Source organism: Mastomys coucha, unplaced genomic scaffold, assembly GCF_008632895.1.
Source record: "Mastomys coucha isolate ucsf_1 unplaced genomic scaffold, UCSF_Mcou_1 pScaffold4, whole genome shotgun sequence".
Classification (NCBI taxonomy): Eukaryota; Metazoa; Chordata; class Mammalia; order Rodentia; family Muridae; genus Mastomys; species Mastomys coucha.
The window spans coordinates 3,762,498-3,771,380 of NW_022196910.1; the positions used below are offsets into that span (position 1 = coordinate 3,762,498).

General features: G+C 45.6%; 1 pseudogene; it reads right to left on the reverse strand.

Moving 5' to 3' along the window:
- Nucleotides 1-7,989: 7,989 nt before the first annotated feature.
- On the reverse strand, nucleotides 7,990-8,793 carry LOC116076496 (annotated as a pseudogene).
- Nucleotides 8,794-8,883: the final 90 nt, after the last annotated feature.

Here is an 8,883-nt window from a genome sequence, read left to right on the forward strand (position 1 = left end):
AAAAAAAAAAAAAAAAAAGCCTCCCAGACTTGCCTACAGGTCAATCTGATGGAGGCAGACATTTTCTCAATTGAGGTTTCCTCTTCCAAGATAACCCTAGCTTGTGTAAAGTTGACAAAAAGCAAACTAAGCCACACACAACCAAGCAAACAAACAAACAGCTAGAAATGTGGTGTGGCAGTGCCTGGTATGACTGTGGCTTCGTATTTGGTTCCCCCCAATTATAAATATAAGCAAAAATATAAATATATTTAAAAGGGCAGAGAGGAGCCCCACATGCTGGTATACACCTTAGTCCCAGCATTCGGGAGACAAAAGCAGGCAGATCTCTGTGAATTTAAGGCCAGCCTGGTCTACATAGAGTTCCAGGACAGCCAGAGCTGCATAGTGAGACCCTGTCTCCAAACACAAAACAAAAGACAGAGGAAGCCTGGGGGAGATGGCTCAGCACTTCCTATCACACATCCCTCTTGCAGAGGACCTGACCCAGTTCTTAGCACCTACATGGTAGCTCACAACTGCTTATAACTCCAGTTCCAGGGGAATCTGTCATCCAAGGGCACCTACATGCATGTGGTGCACATACAGACAAGTAGGCATAAAAATTAAAATCATTAAAAATAAATGACTAAAATAAGACATTAAAAACTACTGGAGCCAGACATAATGATGCATACTCCAAACCCCAGCACTGGGGAAGCTAATGGACAACTTAATAAGACCCTGCTTCAAAAACTCAAAGGTCAGGCTGGAGAGATGGCTCAGTGTTTAAGAGCACTGAGTGCTTGCTCTTCAATTCCCAGCAACCACATGGTGGCTCACAACTATCTGTAATGGGGTCCGATGTCCTCTTCTGGTGTGTCTGAAGACAGCTACAGTGTACTCCTATACATTAAATAAATAAATATGGGCATATAATTCAGCAGTAGGTTTGCCTGACATATGTGAGGCCTAAGGGTCAATCCTTAGTGCTTAGAATGGAAAGGGAAAACAACAAAACAAGACCTATTGAGAGATGATGGGGGGCTGGAGAGATGGCTCAGCAGTTAAGAGCACTGACTGATCTTCTGAAGGTCCTGAGTTCAAATCCCAGCAACCACATGGTAGCTTACAACTATCCGCAATGAGATCTGATGCCCTCTTCTGAGCTGTCTGAAGACAGTTACAGTGTACTTACATATAATAAATAAATAATTTTAAAAAAAAATGAGAGATGATGGTTAAATATGGCAGGAAGAAGGGAGAGATGATGTGGAGAGGAGTCACGAAAGGGCTTGCTGAGGAAAAAGAATCAGAGAAAAATGAGCCGGGGGAGGCCAGCAGCCTGAGAAAGGATGCCCCAGACAGGGGACACAGTAAATAGTCAGTCCTTGTGGAAGTGGGAAGTAGGAAGCAGAGGCTCTGGAGTATTAACAAGAGGTCAGGGGAACTAGAAGGCTGAGCTCCAAGAGGCCATTCTACAGCAAGTACTACAGCAAGTATAGTGGGAAACACTGGAAAATTTTAGTGAGAGAGGACAATCTGATGACCTTGTAAACAGATCATTCTGAAAAAAAAAAAAATCCCATCTTCTTGTCTCTTAGGGGACACCCATCCAAACCCTGCCAACGCCTTTCTCCTCAAAGCTCCAGCTCTTCCATATGATCCAGTGTGGGTCCCCCCCATCAGACTACGGGCTCTGTGGGCTCCCTGTCACAGTGCTGGATCCCTAATGACTAGCATACAGTCCGGTGCACAAGAGGTAAAATGTAGAGGTCTTATGTAGCTGCATGCTGGAGCTAGAACCCAAGGCTACATGTATACTTGGCAAGTGTTGCCCCTGAGCTAACCTCCATCCCCAAGTCCTAGTAACTGTTAATTGAATGATTTGAAATGTACACACACCACCAGGACCAGCCCATTCCCTGAGAGCCCCTTGTCTAGATTCAGACACCCCAGTCCCCATTAGATCAGAAGAAGGAGTGGTGGCTGGTAGGCCATCTGGAGGGAGAAAATGGGGTGGAAAGGGAAGTGGAGAAGAGGGAGCTCATTTCAGTTTAGCTAAACTACTGCTGAAGCAGTTTTGGCAAAGAAACGAGTGTCACCCCTACTTCTTTTATGCACATGAGCCTTTCCACCCTTTCTTCTTGCTTTAGAGAAGGGAGAGAGTTGCTTCTCTGGGCTGAGGTGTATGTAGCTCATTGGAGGAGCTGTGCAGTTCTTGGTTAGAGTTCCTACCACTGTAAAAGAAAGTTTAAAAGATACATTTAAAATATTTATTTTAATTGTGTGTGCATGTGACTGTGCATGGGTGCTCACAGTTTTGTGCTCACAAGTCTGCAGGTGCCCACAGATCTAGAAGAGGATGTCAGGTTCTCTAGAGCTGGAGTTAAAGGTAGTTTATGAGTCCTCTGACATTGCTTCTGGGAATCAAACTCAGGTCCTCTGAAAGAGCAATACATGCTCTAAACCACACAGCTATCGCTCCAACCTCTAAAAGATACAATTCTTAAAAGCCTGCACACACAAAATGCACATAAACTCGGGCATACATATAAATAAAATAAATACTTATTCTTTAAAAAGCCTAGAGGAGCCAGGCCATTAAGCCACTCAAGAGGTCGAGGCAAGAAGATCTTTGAGTTCAAGGCCAGCCTGGTCTACAGAGTGAGTTCCAGGACAGCCAAGACTATACAGAGAAACCTTGTCTCAAAATACAAAAAAAAAAAAAAAAAGAAAGAAAGAAAGAAAAGAAGAAAGGAAGGAAGAAAGGAAGGAAGGAAGGGAGGGAGGGAGGAAGGGAGGAAGGAAGGAAGGAAGGAAGGAAAGAAGGAAGGAAAGAAGGAAGGAAGAAAGGAAGGAAGGAAGGAAGAAAGAAAGAAGGAAGGGAGGGAGGGAGGAAGGGAGGAAGGAAGGAAGGAAGGAAGAAAGGAAGAAAGGAAGAAAGGAAGGAAGGAAGGAAGGAAGGAAAGAAGGAGAAAAGCCTAGAGCAGCCGGGCGTTGTATGTATGCTTGTGGAAGTTTGGGTAGCTAAGGCTGTGCTTTTGAGGCCAGCCTTAAGCTACATAGAAAATTCACGAGTACTCTGGGGTAGCTATATAGAGAGACCCCGGGGGCTGGAGAGATGGCTCAGTGGTTAAGAGCACTTACTGTTATTCCAGAGGTCCTGAGTTCAAATCCCAGCAATAACCTCATCCATCATGAGATCTGTCTGACGCCCTCTTCTGGTGTGTCTGAAGACAGCTACAGTGTACTTACATATAATAAATAAATAAATCTTTTTTTTTTTTTAAAGAGAGACCCCATCTCACTAAACAAAATAAATGAAAACTAAAAAGACAACTTTAAAAGTGAGGGAGTGGCAAGATGATGGCTTGCCACACACATGTAATGAAAGCAAACAAACAAGAAAGAGCTGGAAGATCAATCCTTCCCTCCTCCTCAGCCACAGGCCGAATCTCCCTTTACACAGCCAGCGCTCATCTCACAACGGCCCACCCTGCCCTGTCTCCTCCCAGCACATCTCCTTTCTTCCCTTGCCTAGCTTATGCTTTTGGCAGGCTGGACAGATGGAAGCACTGACAGAAGATGACTTGGGTCCTTCCCTATAGAGTCACTTCAGCTGGCTCTGACCCTTAATCAAAGAGCCTTTGCCCATAAACCTGTCTCTAGGCTCTGTGGACATCCTCTCTTTCTCACGTCTAGTCAGAGACGCCCGATGCTTTCCCTATCTGATGCCCAGCCACTAGGTTCCAAAGGTCCCTAGACCTCTGGCCACCCCCTGGTTAACCTCCCTCAGAAAGGCTCTGTCCAGTCTTCCAATTTTCCTCCTTCTTGATGTTGTGGGAACCTCAGCTTTCTGAGTTCTACAGGCGTTTGCTTGCTTGGTCCTTACCCTCGATCATTCAACATCTTTTGAAATCACAGTCTATACCAGGCTCCTTTTGACACCCTGCCCTCATTTCCATTGCTGGGGAACGTGCACACTGGCCTGACTGGCTTCTTTATCTCTTCCTAGATACTAGGGCCCAGCTTTAATATTCCACCCCCTCACCCAACTCCCAGTGCATCTATCTCTGTCCTTTAACCTGTGAGATCTTGTTAGATCTCTGTTCCAAGTCCAGACCTCTTAGATTATACATGTCTTTAATCTGCCTCCGTGCCTTCCTTGTGCATCTGTGTCTCCCAGTTCAGCCTGCCTCACCCTCTCTCTGTCTCTGCTCCTACCCCATTTGAGACCCCTTATTAGCCCCCAAATAATTTTCCATGTACAAATCTATCCAGGCCCCTCCTAGCCAGCATTTCGGAGTCCTTTACAACCCCCTGCCATCTTAGCACACACTGGCCTCTAGTCTCAAGGAAATGATAAATCAGTGTGGCTCAGAGGCTCCCAAGGGTGGAACACATTTTTTTCTCCACAGTTCAGCTCTGTGATGGCCTTTTCCAGGAAGACTTCCTTTTTCTCCTCCTACCAGGTCATTGTCCCTGTCCAGTTACTTATTCCACTGGGACCTGACTACATTCTTGCTGTGTCTCCATGCCTGTTCAGCTGTGTCATCTCTGCCCTTTCTCTGGAGCAGGGCTGATGGGGTTCAACTAGTGTGATATGAACTGATGAATGAATGAATGAATGAATGAATGAATGAATGAAGTAGTGAATGAATAATGCAAAGTGGGCTGGAGGCAAGGGCTTAGAGAACATAGCTCTCAACTCTGGCTCAAAGTGATGTATACGCTGGGTCCCTGGGTCAAAAGAAATTCACTTCCCTATTGATTAGCTCAGGCTAGGGAAGGGTGATGCTGGCCTGAGGACTCTGCCCAAGGAATATATATCTCTCCTTCAGAAGACCCTTCTTCGGCTTGATCTCTTTTCCATGTTCTACCCACTTTGCCCTGGGAGTGGGGAGGTGGGGATAGACGAAAGGACAGAAAGCAGAGCCTTCTGGTTACTCTGGCAACCATCCCAGCAACTGTCCAAGCCTGTGGTCAGCCTTTGCCTGGGCCTCTCTAGTCACCCAGACAACCGCTATCTCGTTCTGGTCAACCATCAACCTTTCTCCCGTCACCCTAGCAACCACTGGTGGACCTACCACCCTGGTATCAGTCCTCAACCGACCTACAGATTTTTCTCCCCAGACCTCCACTTTAGGATCTGAGAGCCCCTCCTCCTGACCTACAAGGAAAAAGACCCTATAGTGTATGTAGGCCTGGCCCTAGGGGTCGTGTCCAGCCCCCCTCCACTCCCTGTCCCTGTCCTCTGTCCCTCATCCCTGTTCCCTGCCCCCTGCAGTCTGAGAAAGTCCTTTTCTGTCTCCTCGAGCTCATTCTTGCATGAACTGTCCAGCCACCACAGGCAGCTGTTCAAAATGCAAGACATGTCTCTCCTCTGCTAAAAAAATCTCCCTGGCTCTCTTTGACAATCAGTCTGCTTACAGCCTCTGATGGTCTGGGAGCAGTGACTGGCCTCCAATGCCTGGCTCATTCCCTTCTCCGACCTTCCTAGTGGCTGTTTCCAGACTCCTGGGAAAAGTCCATCCCTCCCCTCCCCCATGAGGACTGTGGCTCCTCAGGGGTGCCATATCTGAGTTCTTTCACTCACTGGCAGAGCCTTCTACTCCCTCTTGCTCTGTGAACTGCAGAATTCCAAGATGGTCCCCAGAACCTACATCAGAAAAATGGCTGATATCAATATGCGGAGTAAAAAGCATGTCTCTTTAGGAACAAAGAGGCCAGAGAGTGATGGCCAGCCACCACAGAGGGCTCTGGCTAGGCAGGCTCATTTCCAAAATAGGAGGCATTTTTCTGGTCTCCCAAGCTCTCACGATCCAGGTGATACTGTTCCTATGGAATAAGAAAAAAAACCAAGTAATGGGGACCGGCAAAATAGTTCATCTGGCAAAAGTGCTGGCTGCCAAGTTTGACTTAAGTTTGATTGCTGGGACACACATAGTAGAAGGAGAGAAAGAACTTTTGCAAGCTATCTTCTGACTTCACAACAAGCAATATAGCACTAGAACACACAGAATAGATTCTAGGTAGGTAGGTAGATAGATAGATAGATAGATAGATAGATAGATAGATAGATAGATAGACAGACAGACAGATAGATGGATGGATGTAATTTAAAAAGCCCAAAAGAGGGTAGGCAAGATGGTTCATTTGTGAAATGAACTGACATCCCATCTGTACAATGCCCCCCCATACACAAATGCACATAAAATGAATAAATCAATGTAATTTTTAAAAAGAGAGAGTCAGGATGGCTCAGTGGGTAAAGGTGCTTGGTGCCAAAATTGACAGGCTGAGTTCAATCCCCAGGACCCACAAAGGAATTTAAAAAATGTAAAACAGGTTGGGCAGTGGTGACAAGAGCCTTTTTAGTCCCAGTACCCAGAAGGCAGAGGGCAGGAGGATCTCTGAGTTCAAGGCCAGCCTGATCTACAGAGTGAGTTCCAGGACAGCTGGGGCTACATAGAAAAACATTGTCATGAAAAAACATTTTTTTTAAAAAAAAAAAGTAAAACGAAAAGAACGCCAAGTTAATGGTAGTGCACAACTGTAAACTAGCACTTAGGAGCTCTTCTTGCTCTTGAAGAGGACTTAAAATCCTCACACACACACAAAGGCTCACAACCATCTGTTCCAAGGGACTCCAGTTCCAAGGGATCTAATGTCCTCGTCTGGGCTTCATGGACACAAAGCATGCATGCATACAGACAAAGACTCATACACATTCAAAATAATGGTTGGACATGGTGGCCTGGGTTTTTAATCTCAACACTCAGGAGGAAGTGACAAGTGGGTCGTTGTACATTTGAGGCCAGCCAGGGCTATATAGTGTATACCTTTAGTCCCTGGTACGGGTAAGTCAGAGGCAACTGAATATGAGTTTCAGATCAGCCTGATCTACATAGCAAATTCCAGGCTACATAGTGAGACCTTGTCTCAAAATAAAGAAATCCATCAGTTAATAAATTAACTGTAAGAGACTAGACAACACAATTATTATGACTATCATGCCCAGTCCGGAGCTGGCGCTCCACCTCACTCTATTTCTATTTTTCTAAGACTAGGTCTTACATGGTAGCCTAAGTTGACTCTTACTATATAGCTAAGGCTGGTCTCAAACCTGTGATCATTATGCCACAGCCTCTACCATCCTGGCCTTACAAGCTTGGACCATCTACCATGCCTGGCTTTCACTCTTCATTTGTAGCTTTATCATTTGAACCACTGAGGCTACAGCCCTTTAGACACTCGGCAGAACCTTGGGTAAGCCACATATGTTAGCAAAAGCCTAACTTCAGTGCTCAAGAGTCTTTGGCAAAAGGATTTCCAGTTCAACACCAGCCTGGGCTATTAAGTAGAAAAAAAAAAAAAACTGGCTTATTTGGAGCAGAAGATTCTAAAAGCTGGAGGCTGGAGGCCTCAGATCCTACTGGTGCCCATTTATTCGTGTGTGTGTGTGTGTGTGTGTGTGTGTGTGTGTGTGTGTGTGTGTAAAATGTGTGTGTGCATGCAAAAGTATTATGGTGCACATATGGAGGTTAGAGAACAAGTTGTAGGAGTCAGTTGTGACCTTCTGTCATGTGAGTCTCAGGAATTGAAGACCATCAGGTCCTCAGGCTTAGTGGCAAGAGCCTTTACCTGCTGAGCCATTTTGCCTGATCCCAATTATCCATTGAGGAAGCTGGCCCTTCCTTGTGCTGATTCTAGCATACCCAGCTTTCAAACAGAACTCAGAGCTGTTACCCTGGGATCTGAGGCAGGTTGAGAAGAGAGAATTTAACCTGACTTGAATTTGGTCATGATAGAGATGGGGATCACTGGGAGCTGCCCTGATTTTGGTTTGAGAAGACTGAGCTCACTCACCTGCTTCCTGTGAGGATCCTTACTTGGTGAGGTGATTAAGAGGCACAGGGAGGTACCTCACTCTTGGATATAGTTACTATTTATTTACTTTTGAGAAAATGAGCCAAAAAATATTCTTTTTTTTTTTTTTTTTTTTTTTTTGCATTTGAAGTACTTTTCAATGACATCCTTAGCCTCACACTCTTTGCCATAGTCCTTAACCATTGCACAACTGCAATTAGCCACCTTACCTGGCTTCCCCTCTCCCTCAGGTTTGAGGCCTACCCATTCCCCTAGTTTCTTGTCTTCGGCAACCTTAATTAGGTTGCTTTGGTGCTTAACACAGAACGCCTCCACCAAATTCCTCCATCCATCATCAGCTCATCACAGCTGGATGCAAGCACACAGAGATGGGCTTGGTACTTGTCAGAGGAGGTCATCATGGATAAGGGAGGTATTCAGCACTTTTGTAGAGCAGTATTGACAGCCATTACACCTCCAGCAGCAATGACTTCCTTGGCCATGGTGGCAGATTATGAGCGAGGCTGAATCTTGAATGCATCGGTGCCTCCACTTCCTCACAACTCCACAGCATCAGGGAAAAGACCATTGTTATTTATTTAGACATGGTACTTCTGTGCGACCCAGGGTGACTTTGAACTCAACAATGTTCCCATCTCAGCTTTTCAAGTGCTGAGATGACAGGGGTGCACCATTGTGACAACCAAGCACTCCCTTCCTTTTTAAGAATTGATCTACTTATGTCGTATGTCTGTGGGTAAATACACATACACTTGAACTCCTACTGCCAGGTTTGGTGGCAAAGTGCCTTCACTGGCAGAACTATCTTTCTTAAACCAGCAACACCTTCATTGACAGTCTGTTGTACCTTTTGCACTTAGCAGTGATTTAGCAGTTAACACACAGCTATTGTGACCAAGACACTGTATTTTTAAAAAAGAATTACTTCTTACTGGGTGGTGGTGGTGCACACCTTTAATTCCAGCACTTGGGAGGCAGAGGCAGGCAGATCTCTAAGATCAAGGCCAGTCT